The sequence below is a fragment of the Anolis sagrei genome, chromosome 2, assembly GCF_037176765.1.
Source record: "Anolis sagrei isolate rAnoSag1 chromosome 2, rAnoSag1.mat, whole genome shotgun sequence".
NCBI classification, from domain to species: domain Eukaryota; kingdom Metazoa; phylum Chordata; class Lepidosauria; order Squamata; family Dactyloidae; genus Anolis; species Anolis sagrei.
The window spans coordinates 257,490,198-257,515,782 of record NC_090022.1 but is presented as its reverse complement, the minus strand read 5'-3'; the positions used below and the strand labels follow the sequence as shown (position 1 = coordinate 257,515,782).

The 25,585-nt window shown below is 45.8% G+C and overlaps 1 long non-coding RNA gene across 2 annotated transcripts in view; it reads right to left on the bottom strand.

The window, feature by feature from the left end:
- Window positions 1-1,551: 1,551 nt before the first annotated feature.
- Window positions 1,552-25,585, bottom strand: part of LOC132767137 (uncharacterized) — a 45,939-nt gene continuing 21,905 nt past the window's right edge. The window contains exons 1-3 of one of the 2 annotated variants that reach the window (XR_009630605.2): window positions 14,714-15,108; window positions 11,653-11,703; window positions 1,552-6,405 (exon numbers count right to left, since the gene is read on the bottom strand). This is a non-coding gene — a long non-coding RNA (uncharacterized lncRNA). Of the gene's footprint in view, window positions 6,406-11,652; window positions 11,704-14,713; window positions 15,109-25,585 lie in introns of those variants that run through there. The other variant, XR_010909339.1, reaches the window with a different exon arrangement.

Here is a 25,585-nt window from a genome sequence, read left to right as displayed (position 1 = left end):
AGATGACAGCTGGGATATGCAGCAAAAATGCTGATTGTTGACTTTGACTTTCTTGTTAAGACAACAAAGAAATATAAGGACACCGAGTGGACAATAATAGACAATCAGAATAGGAGTTAAATGCAACATAACAGACGACAACAAACATCAAAAACTGCTAACTTTTTTTAAAACTGCTACTCCTTTTTAATATCTGCTTCTTGTTCTGTCACTTGATTCTGAGGATACTAAATCCAAGGCAGAACTGCTCAGATCTTTTATAAGTTATCATCACCAATTTTTTAAAAGCCAAGTAATTCATTGTGAAGCACTATTGTCGCACCTAATTCTGTATGGACAGGCCCCACCATTCTCCTGAGCCCCCTGAAAGCCCTCTCTCACTGTGGTGTTTTGTCAAGCTCAAACTCATTGAAATTCACAGGGCAGCAGCACTAAAAAGTAGTAAAGAGAAGAATTAAGCATTGCGAACTTGCTAGGGTGACATGGCTGTGACACTAGTCAGTTGAAATGTTTTCTTCAGAAAACAAATTATTGATGTTGTTTCTTTCCTGGGTGCCTGGAGAAGCAGTTTTGCAACTTGAACTTCTCTAGAGAGGATTACCCACAGCCATACCTCAGCCATTCAAACTCCTAAACTGAGGGGTGGAGAGGGGGGCAGTTTGCTAGCCTGGAATAACTTTTAAATGAACACTTTTTAGTTGCTTTTTTTGTTATGTTGTGCATTGTGCGGCCTAGCAATGATATTAGTTCTAGTGTGGGAAAATATTATAATTGAGATCTGGTAAGTTATTTGCAGACTTCAAGTTTTTCTTTACACTGTGCTGACATTTAGCATAGCCCCAGTGAGGAAAACAATGCCGCCATTCATGGCTCTAGACGTAGGTTTCAATCGACTTAAGCGGGCACAATGAAACTTGGTCATTCACTGGTTCCCCATATTGTGTTCTCAAATTTTCTCTCAGCAAAAGTATAATGACTCAGTATTGTATGGCCGCATAGACAAGGGCTCAGAACAAGAGACACTAGTTTTGTCTGACGGTGTGAGAAAGTCGTGAAGGGATCTTTTCTTCCAGATGGTGTTAAATTCAGCTGCCTTTTTAACATTGGCCTTGCACAGCAATCTGCTGCTCCCCTTTCAAAAGGAATGGGACTTGGTTCCCACTAGTTAACATGCATACTCACGCAACCCTGCAACTTCACTCCAACTGTTTTACAATGCAATGGTATGCTAAATAAACTTGATCTGGGGGTCTCCCAATGCTAAAGCTAGCCCTCAAAGGGCTACTCAGATTATATTTATACTTCTTTGACCCAGCTTTGTGTTGGCAGGCTATTTCAAGCTCTAAAGATATAGCACCTTATTAGTATTACTATCCCAAACTTTTTTTGTCTTGGTGGAAAGATTTTCAAACACAAATTTAATGAAATCTATTATATTTAAAATGACCTCACAATCTTTAGATGTTGAAAGGACATGGGATAAAACTTAAAAAGGAAAGAAAAAACCTAATTTGTGTCAAATCGGTGAAAGATAAATAAATAATAATAAAATAACATTGAAATGCATTTTATTGATTGATACTCATGTAACATTAGCATGGTACAAAACAATTCTGAAGTGACAATGGCTAACACAGAAGTATAATATCAGAAAGGGGGGGAAATCCTCAAGCGCTTTCCTTCATAAATGTACAGAAGAGATCAAAATATAAGCAAGAGTTCATTTGGCAAAGTAAAAGCAAGTCCACTCTATTGACTGTTGTGCACTAAACAAAAGAACACCCCCAGAAAACAGCTTATTGCCTTAATTGAACCTCTTTGAGAAAGAAAACCCATGCACTTTGTAATGTAAATGTTAATTGTAGTAGACAATGGCTCTAGGTAAACAGCACCACTGGACATGCAGTAAAGCAAAAGCAGAAGGCCCTTAACAATGAAAGGTTGGGCTCACAAACAGAACTTCTAAAGGAAATAAACAAGGGGACTGTTCATTGGCCACTACAGTAGTAAACCCTGGCACGTGCACAGCAGTGGAAAATCCAGCCCTTTCTTTAGTCAACAGAGTATTCCCACAAATCAAGCCAAATTCAGAGCAAACTCTAGGAAGTTAGACTCCTGCAAAATCCTTTCTGTCTGCAGGCCTTACTTGGTTACCTTACTTGCAACCCATCATAGATTAGGGTTTTATTTATTTATTTTTTAAGAAATGGAAAGTGCACTCCATTCCTGGCAACTTATTTATCTCTTTCTCTCTCAGACACACACAAACACAAAGGAAATATATTTGATATATATTTCCATGTTAGCAAACAGTTCACTGGGGGTCCTTCCACACAGTCCTATATCCCAGAATACCAAGGAAGAAAATCCCAAAATATCTGCTTTAAACTGAGTTATCTGAGTCCACATTCAGATAATATGGGATTTTATGCCTTGTTATTCTGGGATATAGGGCTGTGGAAGGGCCCCCAGAATATCAAGGCAGAAAATCATACATTATCTGAATGTGGACTCAGATAACCCAGTTCAATGCTGATATTGTGAGATTTTCTGCCTTGATATTCTGGGATATAAGGCTGTGTGGAAGGGTCCTGGGAGATCTTAAATCAAGTCAATATACTGGGATAACATTATTATGGGAATTCAGGAACATATCTTACTGAACTAAATGCATGTCCCTTTTGAGTGCTTCCTATTAGTGGGGTACTAACATGTATCAGGGAGAAGTGGAACTGTTTGTGTTCTTATTTTTGTGGTATGGGGCAAAAACATCCTTAGGATTTGGGGCCCTTCCACACAGCCATGTAACCCAGAATATCTACGCAGGAAATCTCACAATATCAGCTTTGAACTAGGTTATCTGAGTCCACACTCAGATAATGTGGGATTTTCTGCCTTGATATTCTGGGACAGAGGGCTGTGCGAAAGGGCTCTGGGTTATCTACGTCCACACTGCCATATATCCCAGTTCAAAGCAGAAAATGTGGGATTTTATTCAGCTGTGTGGAAGGAGCCAAAAAGTGCATTTTCAAATCCAGCTCCTTTACATTTTACGTTGCACATACACAGTCAGGGCCCTTCCACGCAGCCTTATATCCCAGAATATCAAAGCAGAAAATTCCACAATATCTGCTTTGAACTGGGTTATCTGAATCCACACTCAGGGCCCTTCCACACAACCCTATATTCCAGAATGTCAAGGCAGAAAATCCCACATTATCTGAGTGTGGAGTCAGATAACCCAATTCAAAGCAGATAATGTGGGATTTTCTGCCTTGATATTCTGGGATATAGGGCTGTGTGGAAGGGCCCACAAAGTACACTACCCAACCTGAACAATGACAATGGCAGCTTCTCTATAAACATTGTGTGCATGTCTGTTATGTATGCCAGGCCTGAGCCATTTGTCTCAGACAGGCATAGCCAGTTCTTTGCCTTTTTCTCTTTTGTGAGCTGGGCTGTCCCCAGCAGTAAAGAAACCTTTTTTTATTATTATCATGATTATGAGTTGCTGGAACGGTGGTGACAGAATGAACAGAAGCAGACAGTCTGCAGCTCCAGGAACAGTTGGGATGCCCACTTGGAAGCCTGCAGATGGCTGTGGGTGGGAAATGCCTGCACTTTCTTAAGGGATGGAGATGAGCCTGGTGTGGCGCACTTGAGGCTGCCCCCCTTCCCCTTCTCCGAGGGCAACCCCCAACAGGGCTGTCTGTCATAGGCTGCCGGGCCATCGCATCGCCACTTGCCCCGAGCGTGGGAATGGGAGCGTCCAGCCGTTCACATCTCAGGCATTCCGTTTAACGGAATCAATTAGGCAAGACCAGACCCCTCCGACGGGCCCACCCCTCCCCTCCCCTTCCCCTCTCCCTTTCTCTCCCCGGCCAGGTCTCCCTCTCTATACGTCCTAATTATTTCTGTTTGGGATGCCAGAGCAGTTTCCTGGATAGATCTGATCATCCTGAAAACACAAGGAGCGAGGAGGCGCGCACGTGGGTTTGGAAGGAAATGTCACTTTCATTTCCAATGCTAGCCCCGCCGAAGAAGACACAGGCTGCTTTTCTAACATTTTGACAAGGGAGGGGGGAGGCCCGCTCGTCTCCATCACGTCTTTCTGCTTCAGTAGCTTCCTCAAGGAAACCCTCTCGGAACAGAGAAGCATCTATGCTTGCATTTTGAATAGAAAACGGGTTTCCTTTCCTCCCCCCTTCTCTCTCTCTCTCTCTCTCTCCACTTTTTTTTCCATCACTCATCACCTCCCCCTCCCCGTCCCCATGTTATGAAAATTCACCAAACCTTCAGTAGATAAACAATAACCTAGCCTTACTCTTCAATGCAAAGTTTGTTTTGTTTTGTTTTGTTTTACTCTCACTTCTTGTGCACTTTACCTCTGACCCCTGGAAATAACATTCTCAGCCTCCCAACACTTGGAAAGGCTGCTTTGTTGTGAATTTTCAGGGGTGTATGGCCATGTTCCAGAAGCATTCTCTCCTGACGTTTTGCCTGCATCTATGACAGGCATCCTCAGAGTTGTGAGGTCTGTTGGAAACTAGGAAATCCTCAGAGTTTTGAGGTTTGTTGGAAGCATTTTCCTTGTTTCCAACAAACCTCATAACCTCTGGGGATGCCTGCCATAGATGCAAGAGAAACGTCAGGAGAGAATGCTTCTGGAACAGTATCCTCAGAGGTTGTGGGGCCTCTGAGGATGCCTGCCATAGATGCAGGCGAAACGTCATGAGAGAATGCTTCTGGAACAGTATCCTCAGAGGTTGTGGAGTCTCACAGCCTTTGGGGATGCAGGCGAAACGTCAGGAGAGAATGCTTCTGGAACATAGCCATACAACCCAGAAAACTCACAACAATCCAGCGATTCCGGCCATGACAATACTTTGAAAGGCCCTTCCCAGACAAGAGTTCATCACATTCTGTTGCCGAAAGATACACACACAGAGAGACACACCTTAAATGGTTCAATTCAAGCTTCCAAAGGGCAGAGGGGAATGTAAGCAGTGTCTAAAATGTCCATCCAAGGCTTCCATCCAGGACACAGCTCCTTAGGAGTAAGTCTCCCTGAACTCACAAGAACTTACTTCTGAACAGCTGTGTGTAGATTGCTCTGAGCAACAACATCACAAGGCAAAGCATTCACTTCCCACCCCCTCCCGGCAGAACAGCAATAAAACTTGCACATGCATTTGTTTACCATGAGCACCACATCCTCTCTTTGCCGCGCAGGGCTTATTCTTCATCATCATCATCATCCTGTGCCTGGTTATCTATATATGCACGCTTATATATGCATACCCACATATTTGGCACCCGTATGTCATTCAGTTTCCTCCTTTCTCTCTCTCTCTCTCTCTCTTTCCTTGAGCTGCAGGAAGGGGCCATTCATGGAGGGCGCATTCCTGCCCCGTCTGGCTCGGTATTGTCCTTTGCTGGGAGCCTCTCTTTCTCTCTCTCTTCTTTGTGCAGCACTGAAGATCTTGAAGGAGTTTTTACTTTCGGTTATCTAGCTTTATGAAGACCAACACACTCATACAGCTAGATAACCAAAGATAACAACTCGCTTCCTTCGTGTGAAATCGGATGGGTTGGGGGGTGACTTCTTCGGGCCCCCTCCTTGCTAGAATCCAGGTTGCTTCTGCAAAGGTACTTTTTCCTTCGAGGGCACCAGGCGGGTCTTAAAAGGGGCATCCTTGCAACGCCACGGTATTGGTGTGTGCTTCTGAAACACATCCCAAGCAGATCGGTTGCCTTCAAAGTTTTACTCCGAACTTTTCCCTCTCTCTCTCTCTCTCTCTCTCTTTGCCCCTCTCTCCTTTCAAGCAAGGGATGTCTAGCAGCAATGGACCAATTGTTCATCTGTTCATATCAGGAAATAAAACCAGCTATTGAGGTGTATCAAGCTGTGAAGCATCCATCCATCCTTCCACAGGCCTCTCTTTTGCATTGGGAAATGCGTCGTGCTGAAGGAAAGAGTCTTTCACCTCTAAGATGTAAAGCCAACAGCGAAGAAGAAGAAGAGGAGGAGGAGGAGGAGAGGGAAAGAGGGAGGGGAATCCCATTCCAGAGGAACTCACAGGAAAGTGGTGGCCTCGCTAGCCAGCCCTGGAGATGCGAAGATCCAGCTCTTCCCTTCTCATCCTTTTGGACTAGACATCAGAGCGCATTTTTTTAAAAAAAATAATTAATAATAATTCTTATTTTAACCAAATGGTGGCAGCATCTATCTTGCGGATTTGGGGGTGGGTTGCTAGCGCTGGAGAAGGGAGGAAGCAGCCTGGCAGGTCCTCTCCTCGGTGTGCCTTCTTCGAATCGCAGGCTTTCCCGAGCTGCAGGTCTAGGCTGGCTTGGCTTGCTGCTGCTGCTGTTAACGCTGCTGCTGCTGCTGCTGCCGCCCCCAGTCTGAAAGAAAGAGAAAACGGACTATAAAAAAAGACACCCAAAACAACAACCCAAAAATGTGGAGGAGCAGCCGGGCAAGGTCAGAGGTGCCAGACCGCGGGGGGGGGGGGGGGGGGGAGCCAAGGTAATGATGATGTCACGAGCGAGCTCAAGTGCACCTCGTTTCTATTGATATGCATGAGCGAGGGGCAGTCTGGCCCCTCCGCGCCCTCGGCGGCAGCCAAGCCAGGCCAAGCAGCTGGGGACCCAGGGCGGGCGGGCGAACTGTCTGGCTGGCCTCTCCCCGCCACCAAAGGCACCCTCGCCTTCTCCAGCGCTCCCGGGAGGAGGAGGAAGAAGAAGAAGAAGGGGAAGGAGGGGGGGCGGGGAGCAAGGGCTGAATCGGTAGACCTAGCTATCTATATCTCTATATCTCCACCCGCGGCCTTTTACCTTGCGAACGCAGATCGCTCTGCTATCCAAAAGAATGGAAGGAATCTCTCTCTAAGGGCAGATAAAAGCGTTTTGGATGGGGGGGGGGCTGGTTGGTGAGTGTGTGTGTATGCGGTGGCGGGGGGGAGGCGAGGCAAGGCGTCTTTGCCTGCGTTTCTCTCCTGACAGCAGCCTCGGCAAGAGGGGGGGGGGGCGCTTATGGTCGGGGATGTGTGCTGGAAAGAGGCGCTCCCCATCCTCGCTCTTGCATCGAGCAGGGCCTTGCTTCCTGGGACTGGGAAGGCCAAGGAGACCCAAGGCTGCCTGGGTATTATTACGCAGCGACGAGGCTTGCTTGAGGTGTAATTGCATTGATAATTCGCTCCCTCCTCCATCACCACCACCTCCTTTCTTCCTTCCCCCTTCCTTCCTTCCTTCCTTCCTTCCTTCTTTCCTTTTTTCCTTCCTCCTTCTTTCCTCTCCCCTTCCTTCCTTCCCTCTTTCTTCCTCCTTCCTTCTCCTCTTCTTTCCTTCCTTCCCTCTTCTTTCCTTCTTTCCTTCCTTCCTTCCTTCACTCTTCCTTCCTTCCACCTTCCTTCCTTCCTTCCTCCTTCCTTCCTTCCTTCCTTCCTTCCTCCCTCCCTCCCTTCCTAAATGTCTTCACTGTTCTCCCTCCTGCCAACTGGTGAAGATTATAAGCCCCCCCCCCCCCCTCACCTTCCCCACTTTCTGTGCCAGTGCTCGCTTCCACCATAGCGATGGTGCAACGCAGTTTTGTTCACTGGGAAAGCTGCAAAACACTTTCTTTTTCTAGCTGTTTCCTACCTTTCTCCTCTATCTCTTTAGCCCTATCCACTTGTCTCTTCTTACTCTCCCCTTACCCTTATAATACAAACGCGGGGAAACATGCGGCTCTCTTTCTTTCTTTCTTTCTTTCTTTCTTTCTTTCCCTGCCTGCCTGCCTGCCTGCCTGCCTACGGAGAGAGGAGGCCCCGAGCGCCCGTGAGCCCATTCATTGCTTCTCTGGGTGTTTAGATAAAGCCCAGGTGCCCACTGGGTTGGTTGTCAAACTTCCTGCCGAGGCTAAAAGCGAGCCATGCCTCCCAGCTCAAGAAGCTGGTCAAGGAAGGGTTGCCTCCTCGATGGTTCAAGCCCCTTCTTTCTCTGCAGCCTCAGCCCTCGCTTTTTCCTTTCCCCTTAGCCTCCAAAAAGAAAGAAAAAAAGGGGGGGGGAGGGAGGGACATTACCCTGTGAATTATTTAGCAGCGTGTTTGGGAGTAGTATTTTTCCCCAGTGTAAAGTGCAAACATTAAGGCCTCTCTTGATTATATGGGCGCTAATGAATCTTATGGTAGAGATCCGAGGTGTTTACTATTCAAATTAATAAATGCACTTCACGGGCTCGTTCAAGGTGCAGTTAATAAAAGAGGCATATTTTAAAATCCAGGAGAGCCTATCCCTACCCTCGTAAAGGCATCAGAAGCCCTGCTGTTGCCACTCCTTTTAGGAGTGAAATAAAACAAAGCACACCACACATACAGTCCAATAAGGCAATGTGGTTTAGAGCCCATATTGCAGAGTGGATCTAAACAGGCACATTTCCTGCCCTGCTTTATATCTGCATAGCTTAGCATTTTCCCCTTGCAGGTGGACAAATATTGGCTGCATTAGTACATAGGTATCTATCTACCATTGAGCTATGTATCACAACCAGTCATCACCACCATCTTCAAGTGTTTACATGATGCATACATGGGAAAAAAGGCATCTGCCTACAGTCCTCACAAGATTGCAAGATATTCCCAATCAAGGCTGAAATATAGGGAGAGAGGCATGTATAGGGTAGAAAAATAGCTCCCAATTTAATTGCTGGCAAAAAAATTGACATTGGCAGGCATATAGCTGAAAGAACTGTAAAAAGAAAGACTGACAAGACAATGCTTTCCATGAATGGATTAAAATGCTATCTACTTTGACCTTACCTATAAATGTTCCAAATAATACCTTCACAACTGACAATGTAATCACACCATAGCTGATTTTAATTGAATGCCCTTTTAATATTGTTAATTATGCTCATCATAAAATGCCATCGTCTGAGCTGAACCTGACTTATGACATCAGTGCCATGTTATATAACACTACATGCTATGGCCATGCCTGTATTTTTCCATATGCCAAACAAAATGGAGAAAATTCCTATGAGCAGAGAGGCTGCTGTTTGCTTGCTTGCTTGTTTGTTTGTTTTTGGTCATCTAAGGCAGCACAACTACAGTGGCTTTGGTGAGCCGAGCAACAATATGTATAAGGACATATGACCATGTTGATAGCATATAGGACTCTAATGAGCTGCTCTGAATTGCCAGATCCTGAGAAACAAAGCTTCCCCCTCCCAACTCTGGCTATTTTTGCAATAGCTAGAGGCAGCAGTGCGAGTGATGGGGCATGTATTACACAGACCAGGCTTGTGAGCTGATGCATTAAAATCAGGGACAAGAACATTCAGAGAACATGTGGCTAGATATGTACATCTCTAGATTACCATAGTCCTATATAAAAGAGCATACATATTGGCATACAAACACATGTGTACATATATTTGCACTTATTCAAAATAATTATGGCTCTTGAGTTGGTTGCTTTTCTGTTCTATTGACATCAATAGGGCTTTGGAGACTATCTGCCTGGTGCATCCTGCAAGTGGATTGGATCTTCAAGGCCAAATCTTCTCTGTTTTGCAAATCAAACCTCTTGGAGAGATAACTTCCCTCACACTGCAGTTCAAGCAACGGCTGGGGACACCTGTGCCATTCTATGGATCGATATCCTCTAAGCCTCGTGACGTGAAAACAACTAGTGTCACGTTTATGACCTTGCTGATTCTACCTCAGCTTCTCCCTTGGTTTTGCAGGGCTCTGGAAGCACCACACCTGCCCACGGACCATGGGCATGATCCCATTCAAATGCCCACAGAAGACAGCCAATTGATTCCAGAGGGGTATTTTTTGTTTTGTTTTTTTACTTAGGAATGCTTTCAGTCGAGGTATTAGAGTAGGAAGCACAAGGCATCTCCCTAAACATCATTGCTTCCTCAGTCTAACACGTCCCTTGTGCTTCCCCATTTGTGCTTTGGCATTTAGTTAAATAAAAACAATGTGCTGTAAGGCCTTTCATAATGTAGGTACAGCTTCCCAAGAACAATTGCTCCTCACACTACCTTGATGTTGGTGGGTGTTTTTCCCTCCTCAAGGTAGATCCTACTAGTAAACGTAACCTAGATAGGAAGATACATACTTACATATATAGATGATAGGATCCAGGTATTTGCCGAGTTCGGCCTTTCATGTGTTTGGGACTTCAACTCCCATAATTCCTAACAGCCTCAGGCCCCTTTTTATTCCTCCTCAGCCGCTTAGAGGACTGAGGCTGTAAGGAATTGTGGGAGTTGAAGTCCCAAACACCCGGAAGGCCTAAATTTGCCGATGCCTGCTACATATAGACTGACCTTCTTTCACTGAGAATAATAGAATCCCTTTCTTAAAGCAATATGTACTGTTGAAACATCCTGAATCCTATGCATGCCTTTTTCCACCCTCTAATAAACATCCACTAATGGCCCCTAGATGTGGATGTGATTGCCATGTTTGTTTTTAAAATCTCTTTATGTGCCTCCAGATGGTTGTGATGTAAAGGCAGGCATTCTACAAAGGATTGCTTTGACATAAACAAGCCCTGTTTACCTCGGAACACAGGGGAACTTCGGGCCCTTCCACACAGCTATATTATCTAGAATATCAAGGAATAAAATCCCACAATATCTGCTTTGAACTGGGTTATCCCAGTCCACACTGCCATACATTCCAGTTCAAAGCAGATATGAAATTTCATTCAACTGTGTGAAAGGTGTTTAAATCTTGTTAGCTATACCTTTGGGGGGGGGGGGGGGCTGTTCCAGCTTCCTAAACACTAATAGTGTTCAAGGGTTATATTTAGGTAGGAAGCCTGCCCAAACTCATGGGAAGTATATTACAGTTATCTCTCCCTCTTCTTTCCCTAATCTGGGGTTTCTGTATCATAAACCACAATCTAGTCCTAGAACCAAGGCAATCCTTGTGCAAATGTATTTCAATAGTCTAGAAAGAGTTGTTCTGTTTGGTTGTTTTTTGGGGGGAAGGTCTTTTAAATAAAAATGCCATGCTTTTTCTGTGCCTTCTGGCCTTCTGTTTTTGTTTTTGTTTTGTTTTTTTCTACAAGCAATAAACAGGTCGGTTGCTGTGAGTTTTCCGGGCAGTATGGCCATGTTCCAGAAGCATTCTGTCCTGACATTTCACCCACATCTGTGGCAGGCATCCTTAGAGGTTGTGGGAATGTCTGCCATAGATGTGGATGAAATGTCAGGAGCGAATGCTTCTGGAACATGGCCATACAGCCCGGAAAACTCACAACAAACCAATGATTCCGGGCATGACTTCTGACGTTTCACTCACATCTATGGCAGGCATCCTCGGGGGTTGTGGAAATGTCTGCCATCGGTGTGGGTGAAACGTCAGGAGAGAATGCTTCTGGAACATGGCCACACGGCCCAGAAAACTCACAGCAACCCAGTGATACCGGCCATGAAAGCCTTCGACAACACAATGCACAGGTCCCTCTTTCAGCACCCCTGTGACAGATCATGGCATGAAAAGGACTGAAAACATTATACAATATTCCTAGAGATAGCCATTTTGAAAACGCTTCCAAAAGATAAGTATAGGGCTAGGTTTGTTTCCGTAGCTGTTAACTGCGGTCGAATTTCTATATTAGGTTCTATCTGTTATATTTATATAAAATTACCTTTTTTGTTTGTGGTTGTCACATCAAATGATGACCTCTGGATTTCTGGCTCTGAAAAATAGACCACAAAAGGAGAAGGGGAGTGATTATTAAAATAATAACCATTCACATTGTTGGAGGGAGAAAATACATATGTTAAAGCAGCAAATAGCAAGAGAAACTCATAAGAAAACAACAACAATAGCACTGGCACCAACAAATAGTTGTGAATTGAATCCTAGAGGTTCCATCTCCAGGAAATTCAACTGTGAATTCTCAGTGGAAATGAATGGAATGAATGAGCATTGCCCTCATTCATTTCCATGGAGTCCTGCATAAGTTTCCGATAAATTGTGTTTCATGGCTAGATAACTAAAATTAGACCAAAAAAAAAAAATGATCCAATACCTTGCAGCATTCAAAAAATTCGGGAGGTGGGTCATCTGTCATCTCAAGAGTTAACAGTTTCTCTTGGAATGTCAATAGAGTCCTCGAGAGTAAACTCGAGGCATAATGCCCAGAAGGGGAGCAAGAGGAGAGTGAATTTTCAAACGGAGAGTATTGCAAGACTGGGCTGAGTTGCTGGCTGGGAGGCTGGCAAGGCCGAGGCGTGGAGATTGGCCTGCTGGCTCCTTAATGAAGGTCGAAGTCTCCACCTAGCCTCCACTTGGAAAATATGCAAAAAGCTCTTCCCCTCTTCAGTCGCTCCTTGTCTTTGAAAAGACAAGTTTTGTCTCCGATTTACTATAACAGAAGCTCCCCACCAGTAGCACTTTTAATACTATCTCCTGCTATACCCATGGTTTAATACTAAATTGTAACAATATACAGGATATATATATACATACATATATATACAATGTAATATATAGTAACCATATAACACATATATTATATATTATATAATATTTATATTATATTATATTGTATAACAATATAATATATAGTTTCTCTCTCTCTCACTCTATCTATCTATCTATATTCTAATTTCATTGATCTACAGTGATTCTAATTTCACCCTTCTCCATCACTCCCACCTTGTGTGGCTTTTGAAAAAAAAAATGAATCCCTTGGCATAAATGCATCACCCTGGCCTTTGCTTCCTGCTGCAACTCACAACCTGGGTGCGTTTATAATGAGTAGTATTCGAGGTGGGAGGAGACAACGTGGAGGGAAATTACACAGGCCTTGTGGCTTGGCTTCCACAGCAACCTGTGCGGTAGTAGTCTTCGGTTTCTGAAAGGCCCAGAGACCTTGACAAACCCCACGTTAAACTGAGCACCTTGGAGAGGGCAGGTTAGGCCGATTTACAACGCAGTTGGGGAGGGAGGGAGGGAGGGACGGGGGATGGGTTTGACCCAAATCTAACAACGACTAAAAACATGAGGTAAATCCCAATGTTCAATCGGCTTAACTCACGTTCACACAGAGCTCTTCGAAACTGTCCTATGTGTCAGGGCTTTCGAAGGAGCCTCGCAAGCATCCTCGAAACAGAAACCTGAAAGTCCCATTTCAGAACGAAGAAGCTCAATGGGAAACACCGCCCACTATTTTCAGCAGGAGATGATGGGATGCTACACCTTCCAAGCGGTTTGCAAAAGCAACCCCTGCAAACAATGGCAAGGTAAACAGGTCGACCTGCACCAAGGTGGCAAAGGCACCTTCCTCTGCACTTCACTTTAAAATAAACACAACTGAATAAAACCACACATTATCAGCTTCGAACTGGGATATATGGCAGTGTAGACTCGTTATCTGAAGTTATCTGGAGAAAATCAAACGACAAACCACCTATTACAATACAGTTTGAGCCCTGCATCATGCACAATGGAGGACCTCCTTACAGCAACACCAGAGGCACTGCAAGTGGCCAGCTACTGGTCAAAGGACATTTAATAGAATGCCAAGTTTTTCAACTTTGTGTTTTTAAAATACAATACATCTGTACCCTTGGTTCACGTCTTATACTATAAATAAATAAATAAATAAATAAATACCCAGTTCAAATCAGAATTGGGTATTGCGAGAAACTCCCTCCCCACCCTTCTTGGAAAGACAGGCATATATCTGGCACTCTTTGAAGTGTTGTTATTATTAGTTGCCGAATTTCCGCCTTGATATTCTGGGTTATATGGCTGTTTGGAAGGGCCCTGAGTCTCAACCAGCCCAGCAAAGGAAATATTTTTAAAACCGAAGAACAATTGCACATGTTTTCATCAGTCGAACTGCCCATTGGAAGTGACAGAAAGGGCTGCTGTCTCCAATTGAAATCCGTGGGAACCGCAGCAAATCTCCTTTCCAGCCTTAAAAACGTCTACCAAGAAATACATCCTTTAATACAAGAGCAGGTATCACATTCCCGAGGCCAATATGAAAAATATTACAAGAAACTCCCTCTCACCCTTCTTGGAAAGACAGGCATACACGGGGCACTCTTGGAGGTGTTGTTATTATTAGTTGCCGGTTACTTTCTTCTCAAACTTTACGCCTTCCACACAGCCGAATAAAATCCCACATTTTCTGCTTTGAACTGGGATATATGGCAGTGTGGCCTCAGATAACCCAGTTCAAAGCAGATATTGTGAGATTTTCTGCCTTGATATTCTGAGTTACATGGCTGTGCGGAAGGGTCCTACGATTCCCTCCTTTTGCTGCCCCTCTGCATGTCAATTAATCCCGAGGCAGCTTTTACACGGCCATCAAGTTTCCCAACACAGATCCAAACTCTTTTGCTAACAATCAGAATATTTCGAGTTAATTCATAAAGCGCCCCACGCCTCTGAATGAGGCCTTCCTTTCCATCCTCCGTTGGAAGAAAGTGGAGGTTCTAACAATGCAACCTGTTCAGTGGGAAGCATTTTCTCTTTCTCCTTCTTCCTCCCCCCCCCCCCCCCTTCTCAATCTCTCCTGCCCTGAACCTGACACAGACACTGATGGAGTTCACGTTCAGAGGGAAACGCGTCTTGCGAGAACAGCACTAGCACAAAGTTCTCACCAAGTCCATCCTTTCTCGGCCTCCGCCTTCCTTTTCTACTCTGGTTTACAAAAGTATTGATCCCAAAAAGTCCACAGACATACTTACTTTTCCCACTTCTTTCTCATTCCGAGGAGCGAGCGAGCGATGGGCGAGAGGGAAAGGGAGAAGGGGAGAAAAAGACTCTAGAGAGAGAGCTGATCTTCGGCTGGAAACCAAACTTAGTGGGGAGGGGAAAAAAGTCCTTTTAAAAACACTGCTTTTTTAAAAGCAGTCTCAAAGTCTCCCATGCTTCGGATCATCCATGCCGTGCTCTCTCTTGAGAAGTGGCTGGCGTTTTAGTTCCATGGATGAGTCCTCGCAGGACTGATTCTAAAATGAATCCTTGCCTCCAACAAAAAATTAAAAGAAAAGCAAAGCGAGAGGACGTTTCGAAGGCGCGCACACTGGTCTGGCCAAATGCAGGGCGCGCAGAGCTCCCGGCTAGAAAGTGAAGTCTTCGCTGTGAGTCTCTCGGCAAGTTTTTTGGGGGGCGGGAGGAGGGAGGGAGGGAGGCGGGGAGGGCAGGGGGAGGGAAGGAGGGAGGGAGAGGGGGGCCGGCCGAGGTCTAGCCCAGCCCTCTCTGGGAAGGAGGACGTGCTCTGAAAGTCAACCAGTTTCCCCAACGCTTTTGTTGCTCGCAAACTGAAGCCCTATTGTTCGCCCATTGCCACGGTCTTTTTCAGTTCCTGATATACGTTATGCGTTGCCAGAGATAATGAATTTGCACCAAACCCTCTCCCGGTCCTCTTCTGACAGACGGAACAAATTAGAAATGTCTAGCCAAAACGGGGCTACATTTTCCCTATGCTTCCAAGAAGAGACGTTTTGTATGGATTCCCTTTTCTTTCTTTCTTTTTTCCTTCCTTCCTTCTTTTCTAAAGTGACTGACTATCCTTCAAGAGGCTGCCTCTTACTTTGGGTTTTTTTTTCTTGCTGTTTAGAAACGTTTGCTTGCAAAGAACAAGGACGCTTCTAAATCTCCCTCTATTATTTTGTTCTTATCTGTTTTCAGACAACCAAGTTTGCTGGTTCTGTACTGTGGCTGCTTATCCTCCTCCTCCTCCCCTTCTTAATGAGTTCCTTGCTTCTTCTTCTTTTTTTGGGGGGGGGGGGGGGAGGGGAAGCTTGTAAACTCGTGAACTGCTTTTGAGCAGCAAGGCAGGGCTCTCCTTGACGGCTTGCCTTGCCTTTTCTGTTCCTTCCACTTCGATGCGTGTTCGCTTCGTGCTTTTAAGTTAAAGTAAATGGCGCGGGACGTTTTCGACCCAGGAGGGGTTTTGCAGGGCGAGTAATTCTCAGAAAACTGGAAGAAGGAAGGAGCTATAACGAGGCTTGCTTTGCAGAAGAGAGCGCGGGGTGTTTAACGCGAGGAAGATTCCATGGGTAGTGTACACGTGTACAGTGCCAGCAACCTCGAAGCGTTTTGCAATGAATAGGACATACCCGCCTGTTCCTGCTCTGGCACAAGGCAGAAGTACACGAGAACACACAGGATATTGCGAGAAGAGTAGCCTACTCGCTACGTAATGGTCCCTTGTGGAGTTCTGTGGGTCCACAGAGGAAGATGAAATTGTGGGGACAGTGTCACGAGGGGGTGGGGGCTCCAAGGAGGACTGAGGGCCTTGGAAGAAAGGCATTCGGCTTGGCGAGGGAGGACACTTCCCCCCAGCGTGGCTGTGCTCTGGGGGAAGCTGAGCGTGGGCTGTAGGTGTGTCCTGAGAGGTCCACGGATCCTGTGGTGGGAGTTGCGTGTCTGCGGGAGATGGGAGGCTGGAGGGGAGGAGCCTGAGGAGGAGGAGGAAGGGGGATTCAAATGAGCATCTCATAAAGAAATATGGGCCACAGAGGGAGGGGGAGGAGGGAAGCCGATAATGAGGGAAAGAGGGGAGGAGGCACGCCGCCCTTTGGGGGCACAGGCCTCTCTGCAGGAGCAGCAACTTTCCCGCCAATTTCGCCAGTGGCTGCCATTGCCATCTAACCAATAGAACCATCCTGGCTGCCAGTTTTCTTCCCCGGCCAGAAAACTAAGAAAGCGGTTGATGACAAAGGCGCTATGTTGTATATGCACGTGTGGACACTCTCAAGCACAGACCACATCACACCTGTCTATAACAAGCAGAAGACCAAGTCCCTTGTCCTTCTCCTCTCAAGAACTGGTACACACTCCCAGTAGCTTCTCACTTGGAAGGTGCCCCAAGGTTTGGCAACGGTTGCTGGGTTAAGAGGGAGGGAAAAGGAAGGAAGAAGGAAATGACTCGTTTATATCCGGAGTAGGTTTGCACCCACTTTGCAAGAGACGGGGGCAAAACAGGTGCCATTCTCGTGGGCCACAGGGAAAGGGTGGTGAAAGGGTAAGATGGGAAGTGGAATCAACGTGATCCTCAAAGGAGATTCCTTTCATTCCCTTCATAGCTTGGGTGGGCTCCAAGGGTACTGTCAAGCCCTTCAAAACCCAACTATACCTCGAGGGCTCTCAGGTCAGGCGTTAGGAAATAAGTTTGTACAAAATGAGGGGAAGAAGAGATGGTAACTGAAGAGAAGGACTATTCCCTTCCTACAAAAATCCTCTTCTTTCCTTCCTCGTTCTGCTCCACCTCTTTAGGTCTTTTCTTTCCGTGGACGTCTCAATTCAGTACAAATAAGGGCCCTTCCACACAGCCCTCTATCCCAGAATATCAAGGCAGAACATTCCACAATATCTGCTTTGAACTGGAATATCTGAGTCCACACAGATAATGTGGGATTTTATGCCTTGATATTCTGGATATAGGGCTGTGTGGAAAGGCCTTAGGTTATCTCTAAATTTACACTGGCTCTTAACCGGCACAAAGTCGAAAGAAGCTGTCTTTCAGGCCTGACTCCATAGGAAACTCTGTAAGGACCAGGTTGAGATGGCCAAGCTGGAGATTGAATCAAGGGCGATGGCACCCTAGTGCATGCCTGCATGCAGCCCCCGCTGCTTCCCCGAGGCCCTCTTTCCCTTGCCTTGCCTTCTGACACGCAGACATCCTGCACCCCGATGCCTCTTCTGCTCGCCTACCCCCTCTCCCCCTCCCCCCCCCCCCCCCTTTCCTCTCCTCTTTGTAGGCTCTGGCCATCGGCATTTCCTGCGCTCTAGCAGCTCTCTCCTCTGTCGGTGGCACATGGATACTGCTGGCGTTTTGTGGGCAACATGCATGGCCTCCTTCTTCCTTCTGAAAAGGACGCCGAGCCCTATTTCATGGCACCCCCACTTTAGAGAGGTGGGGGGGGGGGGGGAGAGAGAAAAAGAAGATGCTGGGGAAGTTCCTTTCCTCAAATGTTGCCCTTGTTGCATAGTAACACCCCTCCCCAATATGTATGTGTAGATAGATATTGCCCTTGTTTTGTTCTTGCCAAGAGAAGGAAGAGTGTGCATGTACACAGACATACATGCAAGATATGCATGCACTTCCTTCCCTCGGCAAGAACAAAACAAGGGCAATCACATACATATTGGGGAGGGGTGTTATTATGCAAGTATTGTATCAAAGAGCTGGTCAGGCTGGTTCAGAGGCGTATGCGGCTCCTTGGGGTGTTTGTTGCCTTCACTGGGCTGGAGTCCGGCGTCTGTCGGTCTGTCTTTCTTTCTCAAATACAATTCCTTGGCTGTTAGTAGCTTCGTCTGGCATCCCCCCCCCTTCCTTGGCTGTCTCCGCCGGCTTTCTTTGCCCCCCCCCCCCCCTCCCGAAGAAGGCTCCAGCTTCGGAGCTGCTCCTTGTTCTCCTCCTCCTTCCTTCCTTCTTTTCTTTCCTCCCTCCCTCCTTTCTCTCTCCCTCTCTCCCTCGCTCCTCCGCTTTCCCTCATCCCAGCAGCTTCACGTTCAAGGTTTAGCAGCGAGGTCACGTCCATTGACGTCAGCTCGAGTCTTACTGTACGTCCGGCTACATTTACATACATCAAGGAAATTAGGGCATTAAAAAAATATGCAAATCCAGCTTGCTTGAAGAAGAGACTGTAGATTCCCGGAGCGATCGCTTCTCTTTCAGAGAAGATTTTAATTAAGGGGACAAAAAAGAGGAGGGAGGGGGGAGGGCGGAGAGCAGAATCAAACCAAACCTTTAAAATATACCAAAGAGAGGGGGGGGGAAACAAGGGGGGAAACCCCAGCGAAAGCCCAAATGAGCAAGATCTGCTAAGCATGGGGGAAGAGATTCCTGCCGATCAGCTCCGGCCGCTGACTGAGGGCGCTCGGCCTGCGGAGAGGCGCGGGAAGAAGGGCAGGTTGCGCGGAGGCAGCTCCAGCCAGACGCCTCCCCCCCCCCTTTCGCCCTCTCTCTCCCTCTTTATGCATAATCAAGGCTGCGCCATTCTCCTCTCTTCCTCCTCCTCCTCCTGCTGCTGCTCCGGTTGGCTCCAGCGTGCATTATTTTTAATACTGATGCATATGTAAAGGTATATTTGCATTTTTTTAAAAAAAAAAAATCAATTTACTGGAAATTTACTTTGTCTTTAGATTTATTTTCTCTCGGTTCATTTTATTTTCTCAAAAATATTATATATATTTAAAATATATAATATTTTATATATGTAATGATATATATATTTATAATATATTATAAACATATATTTTAAAATATCTAATATCTAATATATTATAAATATTGTATGTATAATATATATTATATATTGGATATTTTAAAATATATGTAATATTATGTATTATATGATAATGATATGTATGATATTTATAATGTATTATAAGCATTATATATTTTAAAATATCTAATACCTAATATATTATAAATATTATATATAATATTTATAATATATATTTATAATATTTTAATATATATATATATATATAATATTATACATATATATTGATATAATATTATAAAATATCTAATATCTAATGTATTATAAATCATTTAATATATATTATTTGCTAATCCTGTATTCTCCTATGTCGCTGTTAATATGCTGTTTGCTTGTTCCCTATTTCTTTGGTTTTGTTCCTAAGCTCTGTTTTCAGATGCCAGAAGCCATTTGGCGAGCCTTAAAAGGAAAGGATGCATGTTTGCTTGTCATTCATGTGTGCGTGTGTGTATGTTTCACACAAACACACATACATATGCACACACTCATGCATACGTGCATATAATGTGCATGTGATGCAGATAGATTAAAGGCAGCAATTGGAGAAGCAAAAGTTTGGTTATTAATCTCATCATAAGCAAGGGGGGGAAATTAAACAGAGGGCGGAGCAAAACCAAAGCTTGCATAATAAGGGGCCGTTTCCAACACTGTGTAGGCTGCCTATATACACATTTATTTCTCCGTTGGCTTTAGGGAGATTTCCTTTCTAAATATTCTCTTTTAAAATGAGCCCAGGCGGAGGTAAGGGAAGCCTTCGGTATGGTAGACATTTTCGACCATTTTGTACATTCTGTCTTAACCGCTGGTACATTATTAATGCCTTTCATTTCATTCCATGTTTTTTTAAAAAAAATTGCTCGGCTTTAAGCCAAATAACTCTTCCTGAGCAACAATGCATTTGATATATGCGATGTTTAAATCAGGATCTTGTAAGTGGAAGCGTTTTTCTTTTATTTACTCGAAAGCCGAGAGAGAGGCCTAGACGTCTTTTCAAAGGTTAGATTATTTAGGGGCATTTATTTTTAATAGCTCGACTATGTTTACAAATCAGACCTTTAGTCCTCACGCTGTCTTCGTATCTATATACACTTGAAATAATGCAGGAGAGACACTCAAAAGGAACAATACACGTAGGTTTCCACCCAGAAGTATCTATCTAAGGTTCAAGAAACCGAAGGACACGTAGAGGTAATTAGCCACATCAGGAATGACTTACCTGCAGGGGTAAAAGTTAACTCTCCCGAAAGCCGCTCATGCATAGGTTTGGGAAAAGGCTGGAGGGAGCCAGCTTCGTTTGGTGCTATGCAGCATCTATTTCCCTGCCTGCTCACTTTAGTTCTCTGAGCAGTCTTTATGGCAGTATGTTCAGCCCTACCTCAGTCGCCAGTTTGGCGTGCCCTATACCCAAGTGCTCATATGATATGTCACCCAATAAAAAGTGGTCAGATGGCTACACGTAAAACATTAAAGCGGGAAGGGGGGGGGGGGAGAGAGAAGGAGAAGAGATACTCTTCCTCCATTAGATTGCTTCTTCCCTTACTATTTATAGTAACAATACATTTAGGAAATGCGTGTTTGAGTGTGTGTGTGTGGAGGTGGGGGTTGGCTGGCTTGCATGCGTGTGTGTGTGTGTGTGTATGAATGGATGCAATATCACTCAAATGGTGGCTCACCGGCCGCGCTGGCCGCGCACATGCATTTGCATGGCACACGGGGGACACCTCGTTGATTGAGACAATCCCAACCTCCTCCAGTGACTAATTAAACCACGTGAACCATCTGAGCTGCCTGTAGCTCGCCAGCCAGGCGCAGATCGGAAGGGGAGCACCGCGCACGGAGCATGCATGCATGCATGGCATACATACACATACGTGGGAGGCGAGGAGGGGGGCGTTCGGCACCAGATCTGTCCTCACAGGCAGCTCTTCGGGCGTCTACACCCTTCTCCCTCCTTCTCCTTGTCCCTGGCGCCCCCTCCCTCAACGCACACCGGTCTAGGTGTTGTATAATGCTCGAGGTCCGTACAGGCTCTTGCTTCTATGGCTAACCACAGCTCTCTCTCTCTTTCTGTCTCTCTCTCTCTCCCTTTCTCCCGCTCCTGAGTCGCTGGTTTCTTGCTTACCCTCGAGTCGACGTCTCGGTAGATGTTGGCGTTGCAAAGAAAGGCGCGGAGTGCCGCCCGCTGCCTCTGTCCGAGCTCGGCTGGCTTGGCAGTGGTGAGCCCATCCTTCCCCATCTCCAAACGCGCGCACACGCACACACATACACCCGGGCGCGCAAGCAAGCACACACACACACCTCCGCCCCCTGACCTGCTAAAATTACCATAAAGAGGCCGAGTCCCTGCGAATCACAGCACCAGCGGGCGGTGTTTGAAAGGACCCAGCAATCCGCACAGATCCCAACTCCTGGGCACGCTGCTCTCGCTGTGAAGGCCACTTCCTCGGCCCTCCTGCGTCTGGCAGCCCCTCCCTCCTCCCCTCGCCGCCCTCTCTCTCTCTTTCTCTCTCTTTCTCTCTCTTTCTCTCTCTCCCCCTTTTTCCTTCGCCCCCACCCATCCACCCCACCCCTCAGCACCTCGGCTTGTCCTGCCATGGGGAGATAGATCAAGGGACAGCTGCCTGGCCTCAGCCACATGCCTCCTAAAGGGGGGCTAACTTAGACGGCTAGGAACAATACAACCAGATCAACAAATAGCACCTCAGCCACTGCCACTATCACCATGCACCTCGGGTCTGCTTGTTCTCACCTCGGGTTGCATCTCAGGCCCCCAAAAGACCCCTCCATAGCAATATCCACCTGTAAAAGTCACGCCATGGCCGCCTCGTTTGTAACAGCCCAAAGCAATGCAAATATCTTATAACTAGGAACACTTTTGGACAATTAGACAAAGGGTAAGAACACAACATCCTCTCTCGCATTTGAAATTATTAACAAGGCCTCCTAACAAACAAACAAAAAACCCAAAGCAAATCCTTCGCCTTTATATTTAAAGACAGCCATCTTCCTTTAAAACTGACACATTATAGATCATGCCATTAGCAAGGCCTAATTAAAAAAAACAAATAAAGCAAATCCTTCGCCTTTATATTTAAAGGCCACTCTCTTTCTTTAAACTGGCACGTTACATACCATGCCACCTCTCTAGGCACAACTTCATTATAGGAAGGTGCGATGTTGTATGACTGGGTTGTTGTGAGTTTATCGGGCTGTATGGCCATGTTCCAGAAGCATTCTCTCCTGACGTTTCGCCTGCATCTATGGCAGGCATCGTCAGAGGTTGTGAGACGAAACGCCAGGAGAGAATGCTTCTGGAACATGGCCATACAGCCCGGAAAACACACAACAATCCATTGATTCCGGCCATCGAACAATACCACCGAGTTACTTTAGATGAGTAAAACGAGAGGAATTCTATCGATCTGGGTGGGTGCACTGCGTTTTCAAAACCACAACGCCTTCTTCTCAGTCCACAGGGTGGTTTATTTATAAGAGCAACAACTTTCACTGAGGTGAGCTCCATCCCGAATGCAAACGGCATTCTGCCAATCAGCTCAAATTGAGTTTAAGATTTCCCTCACGCTTCCTTTCCCTCCCTCTTTTTCCCCCCAATTCATAAGTTGAGACCGAGCCTTCCTTGTATAAAAGGCACGATTAAAACACCTCATGAGGGATGGAGCTCCTGCTTCGAAGATTAAAAAAAAAAAAACCAGCAGCCCAACCTCCTGTTTATTAATAATCTTCTGCATGACATCTCAAGGCAGAAAGCAAGAGGAGATGGGAGAGAGGGTTTTTCTTCTCTTTCTCTTTTAATGCGCTGGAAATGAATCTAGATTTCAGATAATTGAGAACTCGTTAGTTTCCCGGAGAGGTTGGGGATGGGAGGAAGGGGGTGGCAGAAACAGGCACAGCTCTTTGTTAGAAATGCGTTTTCAGTGAGTCAAGAACATTGAGGCTCATCAAAACGTTTAAGGTTAGGCTCGCATGCGTAGAGCAGCCAGTTGGTGTTTCTGACTGCAGCTTCAGCCTTGCAGGAGAGGCGTCAACCCACGTATTCCCTCATCCTATTCCCTTGGCGGTATTATTGTTCTATATTTTCTTTCCTCTTCCCATAATTTGGCATTTTTAAAGCTATTTTCTGAAGCGGTCTCTTGTTTCCTTGGTTTCGGATTAGGCCTCGTTTTTGTTACCAACTACCTGGTTAGGGGAGAAGGTCCACCCAGATATGGTGAGGGAAGGGAGAGGATGGCAACTCCCCGACATTGGGTTTCAGTCAGAATAACAAACCCTCCGGAAAATGTCTTTGCAAAAGGACACAACTTTCTCGCCCTATTCTGTCAGGACGGTCAAGTGCCAAAGGTGAGTCGATGCTGTCTGTCACCAGGAGGCTATTTGCCGCCTTAATGGATCCCTGGAGGGAAGGGGCCTGGCACAGCCTTCCTCGCCCCCGACTGGCGCCTGACCACTCTGCTCTGGCCAGCGTGGGGACAGCGACACCTACTGGCCGCCCAAGCCAATCGGAGGGGTTTCTGCCGAGGCAGAAGAGGTGGGCCCTCTCTGAATCAAGGAAGCTTCCCAATAGTTAACAGCGCCTTAAGACTCCCTAATACAATGTCTCTAACTAGGAGGTGGGGAGGGAGAATCAGCACTTCTCCTTCAGCCAGGCTCTAGAATTCAATCCTGAAGCATACCCATAGCAACCAAGAAAGGAAAGCAGAGATGGACCAAACCACACATGATTCCCCAAAGCTGGGAGAGAGCAATGGCCTTGGTCTCTTTCAAACAAATGGGCTGGGATTTTCTTTCAAGGAAACAGGAAGAACAACAAACACCAGGCTAGACCACTGAACGTCTTCTTTCTGTGACAATCTCTCGAAGGGTTAGGTAAATCCGAAATTGTAGGTCACAATTTACCTCCAGAGTTTTTTTTAAAAAAGTCACGAATTACCTCCAGAGCTGGGAGAGAGGGCAATACTACTACTCAAGAAGTACTAAGTCTCTTTCAAACAATTAAAGTGGTCTTTTCGAAGGAAACAGACAGAACAACACCAGATTAGACCATGGAATGTCTTCTTTCTGCGATACCCTCAAAGGGTTAGGTTAAATCCGAAATTAGAGAGCAGTTAGACATCCTTAATTGACCAACAGAGGGTCTCTCTCTCTCTCTCTCTTAGTAGGGACACCGTCGTCAGACAAGGAGGCAGAGCTTGGAGTAACTCCCGCAGCGCGCTTCTGCCTCGCCCTTTTCTCTTCGTGCAACCTGGTCCACCCTTTCTCCAGGTAGAGCCTTCCCTGCTGCTTTCGGAACTGAGAACGAGGGAGGCGTTGCTCTATGTCCCCCCAGCTTTCCCCCCAGCTTTAAAAAGATATTTTCCCCTAGATTTTTTTTTAAATGATGGCTTCCTAGTTCACTGAGGGAGGCAGGGGGAGTGTTTCATTAGCCCACCCAAGGTAGCATTAATACCTCTTTCCGGGTAAGCCACGTTGAGATTTCCTTGTGGGATCTCTCTTACTCTGTCCCTCTGAAACAAAAGCTTGAGCTTTAATTTTTTTTAAAAAAAGGGAATCCTTGTGTTTGGAGACAAGGAAAAAGCAGCCCAAATGAAGTAATTAGGCAGACAAAGAGGACCACAACACACGAGACCTGCAGCAGGTAGCTGAGTATCTATGGTTAGAAGAGAACATGGCTCTCTTATCTTTGTATTGACGAAGGCATTCATGGCCGTAATGACTGGGTTGTTGTGAGTTTTCCGGGCTGTATGGCCACCCACGTTCCAGAAGCATTCTCTCCTGACGTTTCGCCTGCATCTATGGCAGGCATCCTCAGAGGTTGTAAGGTCGCTTCTGGAACATGGCCATACAGCCCGGAAAACCCACAACATCTCTTATTTTTATTTTACAAATCAATTAATTAAGCGATTTGGAATGAGGGGAATGGAAGGAGGGAGTGACTTTGAAGGTGGGGGGGGGGCAAATGCACACTAGTAGATACCCTTTTCTTTTGGAAATCAGTCATTTTCATCTCTCTCTCTACAGAGATAGGAGAAAATTAAGACCGTTTGGCTTGCTTCTTTTTATGCAGATTAGTTCTTTCTTATTCTAAGCCTGCAGTGGGATACATTCTTAAGTGGGGCTAGATCCCATTGACATCTTCCATAGGGTTATATGGTGTGTATTTAGACGTGATTTTTCTCCTGCACTACATAGAGAAGGTATGTTTTGAGAGTGATATGAGTGAGTATGCTGATGGCAGGGGCGAGTTTCCTTTCTACCGTTACTTTTGAAGAATGGGACGATTTAATGACCTGACATCCTGGCCCA